This window comes from Triturus cristatus, chromosome 6, assembly GCF_964204655.1.
Source record: "Triturus cristatus chromosome 6, aTriCri1.1, whole genome shotgun sequence".
NCBI classification, from domain to species: domain Eukaryota; kingdom Metazoa; phylum Chordata; class Amphibia; order Caudata; family Salamandridae; genus Triturus; species Triturus cristatus.
In genome coordinates this window covers 1,910,699,057-1,910,719,185 of record NC_140589.1, presented here as the reverse complement: position 1 = coordinate 1,910,719,185, position 20,129 = coordinate 1,910,699,057, and the positions used below count along the sequence as shown (strand labels likewise).

Genomic DNA, 20,129 nt, shown 5'->3' with positions numbered 1-20,129 from the left:
CACGGAGTGCACCCTTCTCTATCCATCCTGGGCGCGCGCACCACTCGACGCCGGGGTCGCAGCGTGATGCGGAGGCCCTGGAATCGCGGCCTGATTGTCGGGCCTCGCTCTGCTACAAAACAGCGCTGGGGGGGGGGGCCCACCGCCAGGGTCCCCGATCGCCAGCAGATCGTGCATTGTGCCCTCCACGGCTGACAAACATCCCGGGATTGGGCCATAAATTGCTGCTTCCTCAGCGGGTGCGGCCGGTGGAGAGGCGGCCTGGGGCCTGGCGTGTCTTCTAACCCCACATTGCACTGTCTCCTCTGGACATGGAGGCACCGCAGGACAGGCGGTGAGTTCACAACAGCTGTCCCTTACCCGCAGTCCAAAACAACTGAGCACCCCAACCTGTGCCTGAGACTGAGACCGGAACAGGCCATGTGTTATCAACCCAGGTGGCTCAGGTCCGTATTTTCCTGGAATCTAGGAGAGGGGGGGCACACCGAGTGCTCCTTAGGCACCCAGCCTGATAGCTACCACTCGTGGTGGGTCATCTTCATTCCCCCCCCCCTGACTTAGTGCTCCGTGCTGTGATCAGCGTTGGAGGTGCCTACGTCCTGACTCTCTCCAGTTCAGCACCTAGCTGGCAAAACCCGACTGGCCGGTGTGGGCTGACACCCACGGCAGGCGGCGGCGAGTAGCCGGTTGGGACTGTTCCCCCCTCTCTTTTTGCAGTCTTACGAACTTGGGCCATCACACACCACAATGGCGTTGGGTCGTCGCGGTCGCAGCTCCGTCCAGGCCAAACTTGACAAATTTGCTTGGCAGAAGAACCAGGAGACCAATCCACCCCAAAATCCCAGGGAGAGCAGACGGAGCCGACGCTGCCAGACATCCTGTCCGTCATTATGGGGGTTCATACCTCCCTTGAATCCAGCATTGCCACGGTGGCCACGGAGGTGGCCCTCATCAGAGCGGCATGAGGGAAATGTCTGACCGAGATGGCGAGGTTGAAGAATCCACCAAGGATCAGAAATCTGACTCGCACCTTCTCAAGCGCCAAGTATCGGAACTCCAAAACGCACAGGAAGCCCTAACCTTTCAGCTATACGACTATGAAGGCTGCATGCGAAGGAAGAATGTTGGAATCCCGGGTGTTCGAGCGGGTGGAGGGGCAGGCGGGCGACCTATGCGTGGAGGATTTGGTTCTTAAACAGCTTCGGCCACATGGCCTCTCCAAGTGCTTCTCCATTGAGCGGGCACATCGCGTCCCCGATGGTAAACCTAGACCCGGGGCGCCTCCCCGGCCTGTACTTGCAAGAGTGTTTAATTTCCGTGACAGGGATGTCATTGACAATAGCAGGGTCACCTTCTTTCCTGATTTCACTCTGCGTGTCCAAAAGCAACAGCGCAGCTTCCTGGAGGTGAAGCGCGCTTTTAGGGACTAAGACATCAAGTATGCCATGATGTTCCCGGCCAAGTTACGGATTGGAGTTGGAGGGTAAATTATGGTTCTTCACCAGGCCGGAGGACGCTTGGGACTGGCTCAAGGGTTAGAGAGTGGTTGGCAAGCGCTTCCACAGGTCTGCGTGCATCTCTGAGGGGCCCTGGTGGGTGCGGATCTCGGCATGGATCACCACACAGGGACGACCCGACGACTGAGTCCAGAAGGGTGAACTGTACGGAGCTGCAAGTATAAACGCCCTACTATGGTAGCCGAGAACCCCCTTGAGAGTCTTCCTCCGTGACACTGTTGGTCCCTTTATACAATGTCTTCTTCAGTGGTTTGCTTTGTTAGAGGTTGCACTTACCCTGATTTTCTATTATTAACTGCCTCGCCTTGGGGTGATCGATTTATTCTTACAGTTATATCCATATGCTTATTGTGGCTGTGTACACCACTTATTATGTTGATGGTTGGCCGGGGAGACAGTAGCAGTCACTCACGGTTGCTCAAGGGAGTGGGGTTGTTTCACTTTCCCCAAACTGTTACGGATGGGCGACAGGCGCTCTGCAAGTTTGGGGAGGCGGGAGGTTGTGTACCAGTCATGCAGGGAGGCAGGGTAGGGGGAGGGTATTGAGGTGGGAGGGGGGACTTGGGAGTGGCAGATATCATGCACTCTCTGGTACTTGGGAGGGGTGGATAATTAACATTGTGTCCGTATATGCTCCGCCAAGTCTTTAGCGACTGGTTCTGCGTGATATAGGGGGGGGCTCCTGCTCGAACTTCCAACAGGATTACTGGTGTTTGGGTGGAGACTTTACTCTCGCAATGGATGGTTCTCGAGATCGCCTCCCTCCCAGGGATGACCCCCAGGGGGGGGATCCCAGCTGTCCGGGTTTGTGTCTGCAATGGATCTGGTAGATGTGTGGCACTGGCTCAACCGCACAATTACACAATTTATTTTTTATTCAGGTGCACATAACAGCCAATCCCGCATTGACCACATACTCACGCTGGCTCAGGATGTCCAGTTCTTCATGGAGTCCGAATGTTTAGCCCGAGGAATTTCGGATCACTCCTCGATCAGGACGACACTAACCATAGGGCAATCTAGGAGTCGTTCCACCCTCACAATCAATCCTTGGGCACTTAAGGTGTCTCACATCAAGGAGGCTTTACTTAACCCTCCGACTACTACTTTAACAAGAATGTTGGGTCAATTTCGTCACAGTCTTTGGTTTGGGGGGGCGTATGGTGCAGTCATAAAGAGTAGGGCTCTGTCACTCATGGTTGGGCACAAGAGGGAACTTACCAAATGTGTGGTTGAACTAGAGGAGGATATCCTAGCAAGAGAAAATGCCCTGGCATGGACGCCCAACGCGGAGGCGCAACACGCACTTGACATGGTGCAACTATATTACCATCAACTCCTAAATGAAGCTGCATCGCCCACTATACCGCCATTCGGCATAAAATGTATGAACATGGCGAGCGTAAGGGTAGGATGTTGGCCTGGTTGGAAAGGAAAGAGAATGCATCCTGTTGGATACATTCGATTCAGGGGGCGGATGCAGATCTTCTTACCAACCCCCAAGACATCACTAACGCTTTTGCTGCACATTTCTCCTCGGTATAGACATCGGCCGTGAACTCACAGTCCGCCATGGCTCCGGAACTTTTGTCGACCATTAAGGTTGCTTGTCTGTCCACACAAGACAGGAACTCCCTTGAGGGCGACGTCACGGTGACGGAGATCCAGAAGGCTATCCAAGACCTATGATCAGGTGAAGCCATGGGGCCTAACGGGCTCCCGATCAAACTCTTCAAGCCAATGGCACGTAAGCTTTCCCCCCACCTGTTAAGCACGTATAAGGAGAGTTTTGACATTGGGGTATTGCCCTCTGAAGTCAGGATGGCTTCCGTCGTGGCTATATACAAACCAGGCAAACCTGTGACGGATTTCAAATTTTATCGCCCGATTTCTCTCCTGTCGGCAGAGGCTAAAATATTGGCCAAGGTATTCACCAACAGGCTTCTCCCGTATCTGATCGGATGGGTGCATCCAGACCAGTCCAGGTTCATGCCAGGCCGCAATACGGCCTTAAATCTTTGCTGTTTGAATGGGATTTAGGGACGAATAGATACCATAAAGGAAGATGCCATTCTGCTGTCACTTGACGCAACAATGGCTTTTGACACCAATGAATGGGAATTCCTTTTCGCAGTCTTGGTCCGAATGGGGTTCGGCCCCAAATTCATTAAATGGGTCAAACTCCTTTACTCCCAGCCGACAGCGCAGGTGGTGGTCAATAACCACGTATCGAAAAAGTTTCCACTGCAACAGGGTTCCAGGCAGCGATGCCCCCCGTCACCCCTTCTTTTTGTGCTGGTTCTTGAACTTTTAAACACTGGCAGTCTCTCCTGGGACGGGCGTCCCTTTTTAAAATGTTAGCGCTACTGTGCTTTCTGTACGTGTTACAGAACTCCCCCAACGGTGCGAGAACTACTCTGAGAGGGCCGTGCCCCACGGATCGCCATTAATAAGTTGACGATGGGTTGGTATGATGGGGCATTGCACTGCCGGATATTAGGCTCTACCATCAGGCTGCTCAATTGATCGCCATCAATAAGTGGGCACATGGTGAGCACGAGGACCTGAACTTTCGTACCGATCGCTGGCTTTTGGGAAGGGGCGGTTATAATCGAGCCCTCTATTCAAACCCACGCGGGCTCCACCTTACTGGGCCCATGGCGCGTACGGTGGACATCTGGCACAGGATAAATAAGAAATGGGGCTGGAATAACACACTCACAAAGGCCACCCCACTCTGGGAACCCGAAATGTTAGGCCACCTTAGCCAGTGCCCTGGATTTGATAAGTGAGACATGATAGGGATCTAACCGGTGGGCGACATGTTGGTGAAAGGTAAGCTAGCAACATTCGAAGATATGCAGGCCAAATACCACCTAGCGCGCACACAGAGGCTTACAGATCAGCCACGTGATTGCTGATGCTCTGCCAAAAGATGGCCCTTTGGCTACATCCACCCCTTTGGAGGATAGACTGTTACTTGACCCTATGCCTTCAAAGGCCATATTCCTCACATACAAGAAGCTTCTGAACAATCGCCAAGACCCCATGACCCGATTGCGCCAGCGCTGGGGAGAGGACCTGGGAGAGCTCGAGGATGAAGACTGGTGCGATGCCCTGGCGTCCCCGAAGGAGGTGGCCATACCCTTGCGCCTACGCTTGGTGCAACTAAAAATTCTACATCGAGTGTATTTTAACACTCGCACACTGTTCAAAATGGGAAGACGACCTGACCCTCTGTGTCTTCGGCACTGTAATCTGCAAGGCACCTTTTTACACATATTGTGGGAATGTCACAAAATGCAAACATATTGGGGGAACATTACAAAACAGATGGAGAGGGTGTGTGGGAAGCCCTTGAAGGCTGCCCCCCCAGCTCTCTCTGCTCAACATATGGGACGCCACTGATCTTACATAAGCAGAACAGGATTGGGCTTCAACGGGTTGGTCAATTGCGAAACGCAATATTGCGCAGAAATGGGGAGCGGAGGTGGCCCCGGGCCTGAGGGACTGGGCGATAGATATGGATAGGGCAATGATTGCCGAAAAAGATTTTTTCAAGCATAGAGGGTGCCCTAAGAAATGTGACCATAAGTGGGGGAGGTGGAATAAATACAGAGGAGACTTGTGTGTATCCCCTACCATTGAGCTACAGCGAGATCGATGCCTCAAGGAGTGGTGTGGCTCACTGGTTAGAGGCAGCAGACCCGGAAGCAGAGGACGGCCCGGGACCAGGGTTCAATTCCCGACGCGGCAGGGTTGTGGACCAGGGCCAGCGGACTCGATAATTCTCGCCTCGGTGCCTACTCTAACCAGGGATCACACTCGGCAACTCTGGGCATTAGCTTGCCTCATCTCCACAACGGCCCCCCACATTCGCTGGGGATGCCTGGTTTCACCTTGGAGATATCCAGGAGGGACCATCTCACAGGGATAGCCAGGACGGGTTCCCCAGCGGTCTACAGCGCCACGACGCCTCAGGGCAGCAGTGCGCTTTACAAGACACATTACATTACATCATTCTGGAGGTCTCAGGATTTGAAGATACATTCCCGCCCTGATGGGAATATCACGCTTGCTCTATGGTATGTCACCGAATAGGATGGGACTCTTATTGCGTATGAGTATGTGCCCAGGTGCGGATTGTTGCCCAGCATTTAATTTATTCACATGCATGTTGGGACCGTGCTCAATTCCTGCTATATTTGTCTTGCTTTCACGATGGACCAATATGCCAACTTGCTAATGCACTGTACCATGTCTTTTTCTTTTTGCCTAATAAAAATTGTTTACAAAAAAAAAGAGAGAGAGAAATAGGTTGTTTGACTGAAATGCATTCTTTAACTTTGGAGATGAGAGTAAACAGTGCTGTATATGGAATCCCAGGATTTTGAGGTGAAGGGTAGTCCAGGGGAAATTTTCATTTCATAGACTCATAGAACCTCATAGGAGACTGGTTTGCACAACAAATTTCTCTCTGAGGCATATTAATTGCTCGAACCAGTGCTGTAAAATCGGCAGGAGTGAGTAATTGCACTTCGTTAAATGGAAAAGGAGAGTACCTGCACTTCAGAAGCAAACAGGTACTTTAAATAATGAGTGTCTGCACTTTTATATTCCCAGGTAAAGCACTGGCTCTAATCATGCTCCTGCTGCTGTCTCACAAGACACAAGACATTTTTAAATGAGGCTGGATTGTAAAATACCCTAGGGGATTAAGGCATCTGCTGCGGAGACGCTGTGTACCACACTGTTAGATATGAGATTTCTGGCTGGCTAAGGCGTGCGCCCAAGCCAGGCAGAAACCAGCACTCTAGTCAGGGCAAGGAAGTTACACGCCAAAGATAACCCCTGCTCACCCCCTTGGTAGCTTGGCACGAGCAGTCAGGCTTATCCCGGAGGCAATGTGTAAAGAGTTTGCGCGCGCACCCAGGAACAACACCCAAGGCCCACCACAAAAGAAACTCCACACAAGGTTATATATAAAAACAGTCTTTGTATTATACCAAAACACATTAGATAATATTCACACAATTTACACTGCGCCAACTGGCACTAGGCAGAATTTACAGGGGACTATTTATACAAAACAGGGCCAAGGGGCCACCGTCGTAATCATCACAAATCACCAATTGTAAATGTAGAACAAATAATAAATGTAGCGCACAACCAGTAACTACTGGTAACGTTAGGAACTTAGCATGAGATCCTGCAATGCAAAACAGTGGAGGCATAAATCAATCACTTTGCGCATAAACCTCCTTAGGCATAAAACTATATTATGCCCACAACTTCACTAGCATCACATATCACGCAATAGGCATTACAGTAGGCATCACAAGTGTAAAACCCTTGGGAATAAAACTGACATAAAAAACAGTGTGCCCCAATCGGGGGCACAACACACTGAATCTGCCCCCAGACCAACTGGCCTCTCACAGGGGCTGAAATGCCCAATGTCCGGAATGTCTGGGCTGGCTGCTCCTGCAGCAGCGAAAAAGCGCGCAGGGGCACAACCTAAACGTTGCAGCTGCCCACTAAGTGCTGGGCAGCTGGGAAAATGAGCGTGGGCACCAGCGTGCCCCCTGAGCCCCTCTCTGGGACTCTAAGTAAAAAATGAATGGGCCCCAAACGTTGCAGCTGCCTGCGTTCTCGCAGTGCAGCAGGGGAAATTAGGCCGATAAACGAGCTCTGGCCCTACAGTGCCCCTGGGCCCCGCTCTGGGGCTTTTTACACCAATTATGTGCAAAGTTGCAGCTGCCCACTGCGAGGCGGGGCAGCTGTACAATTATGTGAGCCCCGACCCTGGGACTCAAAAAATGCACCCGGTCTGCCCCTCCACTCACCGGGCAGTTACGAAGGCTCTCCGGACTTCACTGCGTGGGTCACACAAAGGCGGGGTAGGCTCCCGCCTTGACCCAGGCTCCTTTAGTGTCTGCTTCGTGGCCTCCAAAGCGGAGAGGATCCTCCTCTGGGGACCTTCCCTCTCTTCCGGCACCACTCTCCTGGGCACCGGGGGACTTGCTACTACGCCCATCCCAGCTCCCGCCTGGGTCGAGAGGGTGACGTTGCTTTCCCGGTCCCGGGGTGTTTAATTCTTGACCAGAAGGACGATGCACCACGCGGGGCTCTCCCTTTCCTACTGGGAGCCACGCTCCAGCTGGCGCCGACTTCCATGTCACCTCAGGCCCCGCCCGCAGTCAAGGTTAGCCTGGTTCCGTTTCCGGGTCGTCGCGGGCAGCGCGGCGGCCCTCAGGGTTTCGGCGTCTGCAATACGGGGTAGGCTCCCGTTTTAAGACCCAAAACTGCGGGGTGGGCACCCGCTCTCCCTCTCCAACCGCGGGGTGGCACCCGCTGCTTTTTAGATTACCATAAAGCGGGGTAGGCTCCCGCTGAAAACCAGGAAAACGCGGGGTGGGCACCCGTCGTTTTAGATCCGCCAAAAAGCGGCACAGATGCGGGGTGGGCTCCCGCTTTTCCACGAAGCCTGGGGGAATTCTTAAAAACTGCTCACGAAGCACAGCGCTATGAAAAATAAAGCAAATCGCTTTTCAAGAAATAAAAGCAAACGTCCACAGTCCAGGGTCAAAAATTAAAAGCTCTCCCCAGCAATAAAGAGCGAGCGCTTCATTCCAATAAAGGCAAAGTCCAGGGAAAGCCCTTCAGGAGGCAGGGGGGCAAAGGCTGGGCCCAGGGGCCAGCTCACAGGGCCCTCAAGCAGGGAGGCAGTCCCCAGTGGCGGTATCTCCTAGCGCCCAGCAGCAGCAGGCCCCCCTCAAGTTAGGAACACAGAAAGAGAACACTTTACATGGGGTCACAGCCCCTTTTTATACACAGGTTTCCTTTGTCACCAAGATGCAGGGAAGGGGCGAACCAGATGCAACTGGTTCCTGAGCACTTTGTTTTGCTCAGCCCCTCTCCCTATTCACAGGACAGGCCAGGGACATCAGACGCACCACAGGGGGTGGAGCCAGCATTGTGGAGGGAAAGCCCAGCCCTATTCAGGTCCCAGGTGTACTCCTCCCTGCCATCAGCATGCAGATCTCTCCATTCACGACCGGGGTAGACCCATCCTGAATCCTGGAGCAAGGCACACCAGCCAATCACAAGCCAGACAGCCACTGCACATTTATTACCCAGACATGCCAGCTTCTAGAAGTGGCACTTCTACACTAGACACAGTAACGCCGCACACATCACGCAGCATTCAATCTCACGAGTTCGCACATACCAAACTCGACCCTGCACTCCTCTCACATCAAGACTTAACACGGTCACTCAGATCCCCATGTATTCCTATGGGAGGGCAGGTCAGTCTCACTAAATGTAACACAGAGCGCACGCACTTTACACTGGGACACAGTGTTAAAGTGCCTAGAGGCCTAATACTACTAACATTAGGTCACATTAAAAGGCAAAAAGTTTTAGGGGTGAACCTGCCAGAAGGGCCAAGTCTAACACACACATTCTAGGGTATAACAGTGGCAAAGTAGCTCAGGTGGTTAATGCGCTTGCTAGAGAGATCCGTGTGCTAGTTTTGTCACCGGTTTGGCTCGTCATAAAATAGACTGGGGGTTACTGTGCTTTCCTAAAATGCACAAAGTAACATGTAGATAGCTCAGTGGGTTACTGCTTTTGGTGCAGAGATCACATAGTTATATGCAGGTCACAAGTTACAATCCCTGCAGTATAGCTTAGTTAGCTATGAAACAGCATCAAGGAGGATTTAACGTCTTGGTGTTTTTTTCTGAATCTTTCATATTTCTAAGATTACTAAAAAAAAACACTCTTGGTGCACTAATAAATGCTTATGAGTAAATAATAATATCAGTGATTAAAGCGGTCATTACTCAGATATATTTGTCTTTCTTGTAGTCCACACTTATCTCTCACATAAATGTGTTGGAAATGTAAAAAATAAACTGCCCCCAAATCATAGATTGTCTTAAGCATTTGTGAAGAAACAATGTAAGTTATGTTATGTTAATGACATTTTCTAAGCGCGCAAATACCCAGAGGTGTCAAGGCGCTAGCTAATAGCAGGACAGGGTTGATAGCTAATTTAGGCAAAAATCCATGTTTTGAGTGCCTTTCTGAATGCTACTAAGCTAAACATGGTTGTGATATGAGGGTGAACTTCATTCCGGAGTTTACTTAAGACCCCATCTTCGGAGGGGACTTAAATATTCACAGCTTGTGTCTCAGATGTCGGAGGCCAAGACAGAGATACAGCGGTGGGTACGTCACATGGAAGCATGGAACAGGCAGGCGATTTTTGGTTCCCGTTCGGACGTAGTGATAGAATGGGACACCAGTCACCTCGGCTGGAGGGGGGGGGGGGGGGGACAAATGTGGCTCGATCTCTATGGGAGACTGATGGACAGAGGAAGAATTGAGCCTTCACATCAATTGTCTCAAGTTACTAGCAGGATCATTTGCTATTCGGTTCCTCACGAGGGACAGAGTATTGTGCTGCATACTCCTGCAGCTGTCCAATATATTAACCAACTGGGCAGGACCCACTCACGAGCTCTGGCTGAACGAACAGCCAAGGACTTCTGGCGCTACTGCTTCCAACAGCAAATTTCAGTGACAGCGGAATACCTTCTGGGAGCACTGAACTCGGTGGAGGACTGGAACTCCAGGTACCCTAAGGAGGCCAGCGATTGGACGCTCAATCTGAGGGTCTTTCAGGATCTGATGATGTGATGGAGCCCTTGTAATGTGGATTTGTTTGCTTCCAGATGGAACACACAGCGTGCCCGTTACAACAGCTAGAGACCGGGAGCGGGGCGGTGCATGCCTTCCTCCAAGAATAGTCGATGGATCAAGCTTACGCCTTCCTCCCTAGTCAGCGAGTGGTGGCTCAAGTCAGCTGTCAGAGGGAGTCTCTAGTACTGATTATTCCAATATGGCAATCAAAAGCCTGGTTCCCTTCTCTCCTGGATAGAACGGTGGATGCGCCGGTGCTCCTTTCATCATTTTATGAGATCCTGACGGATCCCTGGGGCCATCGACATCCTCTCGTTATTCAGGGACATCTTCAGCTCATGGCATGGAGGCTTTCACAGGGAGCTGAATTCCTCATCCAACAGGCGTGGGCTCCAGGAACGCCCAAGAGGTACAGAGTGGCTTGGATGAGATGGGTTCGTTGACGTGTGAAGAGACACCTGGATCCCATGGGTACCAGTGTTACTGACATTGTGAATTTCTTGGCTGAGCTTTTCCAGGAGGGTCTGGCATATTGTACCATTAACTCTTTCAGGTCTGCTATTATAGCGGGCCATGGGCCTGTGAACAATGTTCCTGCAGGTGAACATCCTTGGGTAAGCAAGCTTCTCAAAGGCATCAGGATATCTCTTCTCCCCGAGCCCCGGTACTCAGGCCTCTCGGACGTCACTCTGGTCGTGCAATTGTTATCCTCCTGCCAAGATAACCAGTACATTTCTAGGAAGGAGATCTCAGCAAAGCTGGCTATGCTGCTCTGTCTGATATCTTGTAAGAGAGCTTTAGATATGCGAGCTTTAGAGCGGTCAGCTAGGATCTTTACCCCAAAAGGGGGTACCTTCACCATTTCCAGGAGAACCAAGATGAGTACCAGGCCGGTATCTTACCCAGTTTTTCCAGAGACCCCCCCCCCCCCCCCCAAGTCCTGTGTGGTCAGGTGCCTGAAGGCATATGATGACATGAAAATGGAGGTTTGACCTCCAGGGGAATGGCAACTGTTGATTGGCATTAAAAAAATCATTCAAGGGGGTGTGCTCTCTGGCCTTTGCCAGGTGGGTAAAATGAGTCATGGCAGAGGCCGGAATCGATATAACTGCTTTTGGGATTTAAGTAAATAGGGGGACGATGCTTCCAAGGTTGTCCAGGTAGGTGGCAGGCTTGAGGATTTCATAAGAGCAACGGATTGGTTCTTGGACCGCACTTTCTAAGGGTTCTATTTTAAACCGATCTATTCTGCGGTCGCATTGTTGGTAAGTAAGCTTCAAACATGCATAATCCTCACCTCCGGTCCATACATAGAATGCAAAATTTCCAAATTAATATGAATGAAGAGGATAACCTTCCCCCTCTCCCCCCCAAGCATGTTCTCTATGCTATCCAGCCCCGGAGGACTTACAGGGATATCTTAATATATTAAGAACTCGAGACAGTGAGATGGATTTTGTGATTAACAGGGAGGTACTGTGGTCTTTACTCAGAGACAAACTGTAATTCTGTATTTTTTAGAGCTTGCATTTTTAGACGTGTGCATATTTTGTGAGGGGATATCGTATGGTGGCAGAGCTGAAGCCGAAGGTTAGAGACTTGAGTTAATAGTTTGAATTGTCATTCATGCGACTTACTGAAGATTGATGAAGTTTTGACTGTACACGTCTTTAATGGAGGATTAAATGTTCAGTTGGAAGTGTCTTAACGATATACATATTCTCTTAGGTTCGGATTCAAAGGCAGATTGAGGTCCAGCGTGCTTAACTTCCTTCAGTGAAGCGTGTTTATGTTATATGGACTCACAGACTGTTACAGGATTGGCTTATGGTCGTCATGATTACACCCTGTCGTTCATAGGAGTTGTAGTACTGTATAGTGATGATTTTTACTTTTGAACTTTGAACTTACTGTTCAATAAAAGTGAAGAAAGTAATGCATAATCCTCGCCTTCGCGTCCTTATTAGAATAGAAATTTTTCTTCAAGCTTACAAGGACATTTTTCATTTACCTTCAGTTAACTTGAAGTGTGCAAATAAATCACTGGGGGCATAGTTTAAAAAAAAGTAAGAAATGGCAAGCTAGCCAAGCCTGGCATGCAGTAATTTGAGCTCTCGCTGTTGAACACCATTAAGTTAGATAATTATAGCACCTGTTATTTGGTCACCTGGCAAAAGATTAGTTTCTTGTGAATGCTTAGTAAACAGACATATTTATTCAAACGTTTGTAGGGATGTTCATACAGGGTTGGTAAACACTACACAAGAGAGGATGAGGTATAGTGGCTTCTGAGCTAACTATGAAACCTGTATTCACGCTTTCTAATCACAGTTTCTACAATCAGCCACACCATGTGATCTCCGTCAGTTCACTGCGTCTCACCTGCATGGGGTCGTTTACTAACTAGCATGTTTAGAAATACAAAGTAAAGTCTTTGGTCGGCATTAAACAGAGTGGGTAGGTTTATTTATGACAGCCTGAGTACATGCATTGGGTAAATGTGACCAACGATTGTGGATAAAGGTTATATACACTGGCATGTTACAGGATAAAGCCTGGATTGGCATTCTTGCAACATTAAGCATACAGCAATAATGTAAGCGTCCCCCTTGTGACGTGAGGAATAAGATGACGAATTGATAAAATTTGGATTACTTGGAAGAAAAACAATTTTAAAAAACTGGCGAAACATGAACTATGTGGCATTTGTATACACAATGGAAAATAGCTGTGCATCCGGTGGGGTGACATTCCACTCGTGGTTTTTGAGCCCGAGTACCCAAACCATCCCAGCCTAAGAACTGTCCCCCTACATCCATGATGCACATCATTGTTCCCCCAGAGGAAAGCTCTGTACGCCAACATGATAACATGTTTCAAATTCCAGCTTCTAAACTACGCCACAGCCGGCCCTTGCTTGGATAACGCCTTGGACTGAAACAAATTTGGCACCCCTTCAGCAGCTGATGAATAAATAAGGTAGCGGGTCCATTTTGTGTTTTCAAGTCATTCACACATCAAAGAAGTAAATTCACCCCTGAGCACAAACTTCTCCGTACTTTGCTCAAATATTCTGATTAATTTGGCGTATCTGGATCACGCTAGTGTCAAATTGTTGAAGGTGTGTATGGTGGTGTTGGTGTGTGTTGGCAGGGGGTGAGAAGGAGATGATGGGGAAGAATGGGGTGTAAAACAGCACCTGCAGCAAGTAAAACAAGATTGAAAGCATTTTAATCTGAATAATGTGAGTAAAGTAAGAGGATGGTGCTGCCTGCTGGAATGTGATGCAGACAGTTCTGTGTGCCCCCTCTGAAAATTGGCGGCCTGGTCCCAACTCTTCCACGCCAAAAGCCGGCCTTGCTCCAGGGAGTGCAAGACACCACATGTGCAAAAAAAAATTTCTTTGTCATGGCAAAGTCCCACACTGATCAAAACGACGATTCAATAACCCCGATATAAACATAAACATTGCAAAATACATATACATGTATGTATATTTATTGATATTACCTACTGTCGGTCACCAGTAGGTAGTTATAGTTAGGACCTATTTTCCATAGGAAATCCACAACATTCTACTTGCAATAACTTTGGCGCAGGTTGACGAATCTTCGCAAAATTTTCAAACCTTACGGTCAGCTCCGGTCCGCTCCTATCCTGAAAGTTTGGGGATGATTCGTCAAGCGGGGGCCGAGAAAAAAAGAGGGGTTCCAAAACGAGTTTTCCCCATGTTATTTCCCATAGGACATTTTAGCCCTAACTGCTGAACGGAATTCCACCAAATTTTGCAAAAAGGTAGTTCCTGAGAAATTCAAAAAATAGTGGTGAAAAAAATCATTTTCCAATAGGAAACTTTAGACACTGTTATAGCAAAAACTGCTCAACGGAATTACACCAAATTTGGCAAAAAGGTACTGCTTGGCTCAGAAAGCGACCTTTTTAAAAATGGTGCAAATCCGTTCAGTAGTTTGAGAAATTAAGGAATAAAAATAGTGATATCTATGGCTGCGGAGGATCCGCGCACCCTCCCGATCACGAGCTTTATGCTAATTGGCTGTCAACACTCCAAACCAGGAAGTGTTGGCAGCCATCTTTTGCCTCGATAGAACCGAGGCACAAGAAATCAGTCAAACTAAGACGCAAAACGGGGGCAGGGTAGAAACACCCTGACCCCCTAGGCCTGCTTAGGGGGTCCCACAAGGACCCCTATGGCCAAAAAAAAAAAAAAACAACAATATGCAAAATGTGTTTAATGTGATGGGGGGCCCCAGGGGCTTTTCGAAAATATGTGCAGGGGGCCCAGCCCCGGGCACCGCCACCCCCGAGGGCTTAAAAAAACATGAGTGGGGGCTCAAAGGCCCCCCTAAGCCCCTTTGCGAAAATATTTGTGGGGGGCTCCTGGCCCCCCCGGGGACCATGACCCCGGGGCTTGTGTTTATAAAAAAACAAGTAATAGCCTGTGTGGGGGGGCTCAAGCCCCCCCACACGCCCCGGGGACCGCCACCTCCCCGGGGCTCTACATATTCAAAATAGGGGGGTCCGTAACGGACCCTCAAGCCCAGGGGACCACCACCCCCCGGGGCTTTTAATTAAGTGTGAGAGGGGCCACGCGGTCCCCCTCATGGAGATAATGATGGCCCTGGGGATCGCCACCCTCCAGGGCCGGCTCCTGCAGTGTCCTGGGGAGCCTACCCCCCGGGACACTGTAGTTTGCTATGGCAGGGCGGGAGCCTCGCGGCTCCCGCCCTGCCATAGCACACTTGGTTCGGGTTTTGAAAGAGAGAGCAGGGAAACCTGCTCTCTCTTTCAAAATGCAAACCAAAATGCTTTTCCAAACAGGGAGCTGCATCTTAGCAGCTCCCCATGTGGAAAAGCAAAGCCGGCTCCGGACCGTGGGGAGATTGGGGACCCACTCACGGTCCCCAACGGAGAGAGCCAGCCCCAGTGGATGGGGTCCCCGGGTCTACAAGTGGCCCAGGAGGGAGGGGGCAACGCAGCTCCCCTCCCCAAAAATTATAATTTTTTTTTTTTTTTTTTTTTTTTTAAAAGGCCATGCCCCAGGGGATGGGGTTCCCCGGGCCGATTAAGGCCTTGGGAGGGGGGCCACGCTCTTCCAAATTTTTAAATTAAAAGAAAAAAAAAAACACACAACATTAGGAGGCAGGCCCTGGGGGAATGGGGTCCCCAGGGCCGGTAAATTTAAAAAAGAAGGGAGGCCACACAGGCCCCCTTCTTTTAAAAAAATGAAAAAGACCGGCATCGCGCCAGAGGCCACACCCCCTCCTTGCAGCACTCTCCAAGCACGCTCCCTGGCGCGTTTGCAGATGGGGAACAAATTCCCCTTGAATACTGGGGGTCCCTGGGAGCCAACTAGCCCACCAGGAACCTCCAGTATACGCCAGGGGGCTGTGTTGCAGAGAGGTGATCTGAGGCCACCCCCCTTTTTACACCTCTGCGCAATGCAGGTCTGTGGTGCTTAATGGAGGTAGATGGTGGGCTAGTTGCACCCCAGGGACATTCAGGATTCAAGGGAAGTTAATCCCCAAGCCTCCGAGGACCCCAATGTCAGCTTTACCACTGCAACACCCTGTCAGTTCCACAAATCACCTCCTGCCCCTCCCCACCCCCAAGCACTTCATACACAGCTTTACCTCTGCACCAACTACGCCCACTCCCCAATCTTCCTATGCTCCTCTCCACCACAAGCACTCCATACACAGCTTTATATCTACACCACCTATGCCCATTCCCCGGTCTTCCTATGCTCCTCACCACCATGAGTACCCCATACACAGCTTTACCACTGCACCACCCCTGCCTCCCCCAATCTCCCCCTGATCCTCACCACCCTGAGAACTCCATGCACAACTTGACCTCTGCACCCAACCTACTCCACAATCACCGCCTCCCTATCCCAGAGGGCCCAATAGACCGCTTTACCTCTGCACCACCCCCGCCTGATGAACCCTTCCCCTTCTCATCCTGAGGACCCCACACCCAGCTTTACCTCTTAATCACCCCTCCTGCTCCCCAGATCACCCTCTGCCCATCTCCACGCTGAGGTCACACACAGCTCTCTTCATCAACCCTCTTGTTCCCCAGATCACACTGTGCCCCTTTCCACCCTGAGGTCACACACAGCTTTACCTCTGCACCGCCCCTCTTGCTCCCCAAATCACCCTCTGCCCCTCTCCACCCTGAGGTCACACACAGCTTTACCTCTGCACCAGCCCTCCTGTTCCCGAGATCACTCTCTGCGTCCCTGTCCAACCTGAGGTCACACACAGCTTTACCTCTCCACCGCCCCTCCTGCCCCCCAGATCACCTCTGCCCCTCTTCCCCACCCCCCCGAGGTCACACACAGCTTTACCTCTTCCTCACCCCTCCTGCTCCCAGATCACCCTCTGCCCCTCTCCACCCTGAGGTCACACACAGCTTTACCTCTGCACCACCACTCCTGCTCCCCAGATCACCCTCTGCCTCTCTCCACCCTGAGGTCACACACAGCTTTACCTCTGCACCACCCCTCCTGCTCCCCAGATCACCCTCTGCACCCTGAGGTCACACACAGCTTTACCTCTGCACCGCCCCTCCTGCTCCCCAGATCACCCTCTGCCCCTCTCCACCCTGAGGTCACACACAGCTTTACCTCTGCACCGCCCCCCCGCTCAGATCACCCTCTCCACCCTGAGGTCACACACAGCTTTACCTATGCACCGCCCCCACCTGCAGCCCAGATCCCCCTCTGCCCCTCTCCACCCTGAGGTCACACACAGCTTTACCTCTGCACCGCCCCTCCTTCTCCCAGATCACCCTCTGCCCCACTCAACCCTGAGGGCACACACAGCGTTGCCTCTGCAAGGCCCCTCCTGCTCCCCAGATCACCCTCTGCACCCTGAGGTCACACACAGCTTTACCTCTGCACCGCCCCTCCTGCTCCCCAGATCACCCTCTGCCCCTCTCCACCCTGAGGTCACACACAGCTTTACCTCTGCACCGCCCCCCCGCTCAGATCACCCTCTCCACCCTGAGGTCACACACATCTTTACCTCTGCACCGCCCCCACCTGCTGCCCAGATCACCCTCTGCCCCTCTCCACACTGATGTCACACACAGCTTTACCTCTGCACCACCCTCTCCTGCTCCCCAGATCACCCTCTCCACCCTGAGGTGACACACAGCTTTACCTGTGCACCGCCCCCAGATCACCCTCTCCACCCTGAGGTGACACACCGCTTTACCTGTGCACCGCCCCCCCTGCTCAGATCACCCTCTCCACCCTGAGGTCAAACACAGCTTTACCTCTGCACCGCCCCCACCTGCAGCCCAGATCCCCCTCTGCTCCTCTCCACCCTAAGATCACACACAGCTTTACCTCTGCACAACCCCCCTCCTGCTCCCCAGATCACCCTCTCCACCCTGAGGTCACACACAGCTTTACCTCTGCACCACCCCTCCTGCTCCCCAGATCACCCTCTGCACCCTGAGGTCACACACAGCTTTACCTCTGCACCGCCCCTCCTGCTCCCCAGATATCCCTCTGCCCCTCTCCATCCTGAGGTCACACACAGCGTTGCCTCTGCATTCCCCCTCCTGCTCCTCGGATCACTCTGTGCCCTCTTCACACTGAGGTCACACACAGCTTTACCACTGCACCGCCCCCCCTGCTCCCCAGATCACCCTCTGCCCCTCTCCACCCTGAGGTCACACACAGCTTTACCTCTGCACAACCCCCACCTGCTCCCCAGATCACCCTCTGCCTCTCTCCACCCTGAGGTCACACACAGCTTTACCTCTTCATCACCCCTCCTGCTCCCCAGATCACCCTCTGCCCCTCTCCACCCAGAGGTCACACACAGCTTTACCTCTTCATCGCCCCTCCTGCTCCCCAGATCACCCTCTGCCCCTCTCCACCCGGAGATCACACACAGCTTTACCTCTGCACCACCCCTTCCTGCTCCCCAGATCACCCTCTCTGCCCCTCTCCACCCTGGAGGTCACACACAGCTTTACCTCTGCACCACCTCACCTTCTTCCCAGATCACCCTCTCCACCCTGAGGTCACACACAGCGTTACCCTTGCGCCCCCCCCCCTTCCTGCTCCCCAGATCACCCTCTGCCCCTCTCCACCCTGGAGGTCACACACAGCTTTACCTCTGCACCACCCCACCTGCTCCCGAGATAACCCTTTCCATCCTGAGGTCATACACAGCTTTACCTCTGCGCCCCCCCCCCCTTCCTGCTCCCCAGTTAACCCTCTCTGCCCCTCTCCACCCTGGAGGTCACACACAGCTTTACCTCTGCGCTACCCCACCTGCTCCCCAGATCACCCTCTCCACCCTGAGGTCACACACAGCTTTACCTCTGCATCCCCCCACCTTCCTGCTCCCCAGATCACCCTCTCTGCCCCTCTCCACCCTAGAGGTCACACACAGCTTTACCTCTGCACCACCCCTTACTGTTTCCCAGATCACCCTCTCTGCCCCTCTCCACCCTGGAGGTCACACCTAGCTTTACCTCTGCACCACCCCTCCTGCTCCCCAGATCACCCTCTGCCAATATCCACCCTGAGGTCACACACTGCTTTACCTCTGCACCGCCCCTCCTGCTCCCAGATCACCCTCTGCCCCTCTCCACCCGGAGGTCACACACAGCTTTACCTCTGCACCGCCCCACCTGCTCCCCAGATCACCCTCTCCACCCTGAGGTCACACCCAGCTTTACCTCTGCACCGCCCCCACACGTCCCTCAACTTTATCATTTCTATTAAAGGCCTTCAAGATAACCATTGACTCCTTACAAACTGCGACTAGTCCAGGACTCACCAGTGCACGTGAAATGCCATAAAACACAAACAGTGATAACGCCTCACTTACCCCTCAGCAGGGATCCTGCTCTCCAATGTCAACAGCAAGTCAGCACCGCCCTGCGGTCAGGGGTCCAGGAAGCAGGGTTTATCCTTTGCCACTGCGCTTGCGCAGAGCCCTAATCCTTCGGCGCGACCACAATTTTAGGAGCTGCGCATGCGTGGTTCTTAACTTCCGGTCCGATCCATGCGAAGTCATTAAGCAGTGTCCCATTCACAACTTGTAACCGGAGCATAGCGCGTGCGCAGTGATTAAACCTCCCGGGAGCAGAGCGCGTGCGCAGTGAGTCGAATTCCGTTTCCAGTCACTATACTAATCTCGGTTCAGCGCATGCGCAGGTTCCAAAACATTAATTCACAAACTACCAGTCCTAGCTCGAGTTAACCCTCATTCCCTGTTCCCAGATTGCGCTATCTCCCGCACAAACGGCCGACATTGTCCCAACTTTTGCGGGATATAACTTTTCTCGGGGGGTGCTCAAAGGTGGCCTTTATTTTCCCATTTGGCGCCGCCGTCATTGAAACGAGCCGTCAATCGTTGCTAGTGCAGACGCGCTACCTATGCGGACCTGGTCCCTGCTTCATACTGCTGCCCCGCCCCCAGAGGTGCAGTTATATACAGTGTTGCCAGATTTTTTCACAATTTTCAAGCCCAAAAGCAACGAAACGGTAGCAAAAAGTAGCCCAATTTTGCCACTCCATTAACTTACGTGTAGCCTGACTACAACATTCACAAATATACTTCTATTTCAAGGATTATTTGTTTACCTCCCATATTAATCAGATAACTTACATTTTGTACACTGAAATCAAAGTTGGTCTGTCAGGAAAACTGTCACTCACTTGATATCGCATGGTGTGGAGCAAGCCGGCCAAAAATTTTCTGGGTTCAATTTGGGGGACTGCAAGTGCGGAAACGTTCTTCTTGGGAAAGGTGCTCTCTTTAGCTTGCATACTCACGTCAGGCCCCCCCAGAATAACGGCAATATAGGCCAATGCTTCATGTTTTTTCACTCTTGTTTGAATTCTCCCAA

The 20,129-nt window shown here is 51.6% G+C and overlaps 1 protein-coding gene across 2 annotated transcripts in view; it reads right to left on the bottom strand.

Annotated features, from left to right (window-relative positions):
• Positions 1–19,669, bottom strand: part of LOC146822427 (uncharacterized) — a 128,128-nt gene extending 108,459 nt beyond the window's left edge. For both annotated transcript variants that reach the window (XR_014963301.1, XM_085613529.1), the window contains exon 1: positions 19,106–19,669. The gene's annotated coding sequence lies outside the window, so the exon portion shown is untranslated. The remainder of the gene's footprint in view (positions 1–19,105) is intronic.
• Positions 19,670–20,129: the final 460 nt, after the last annotated feature.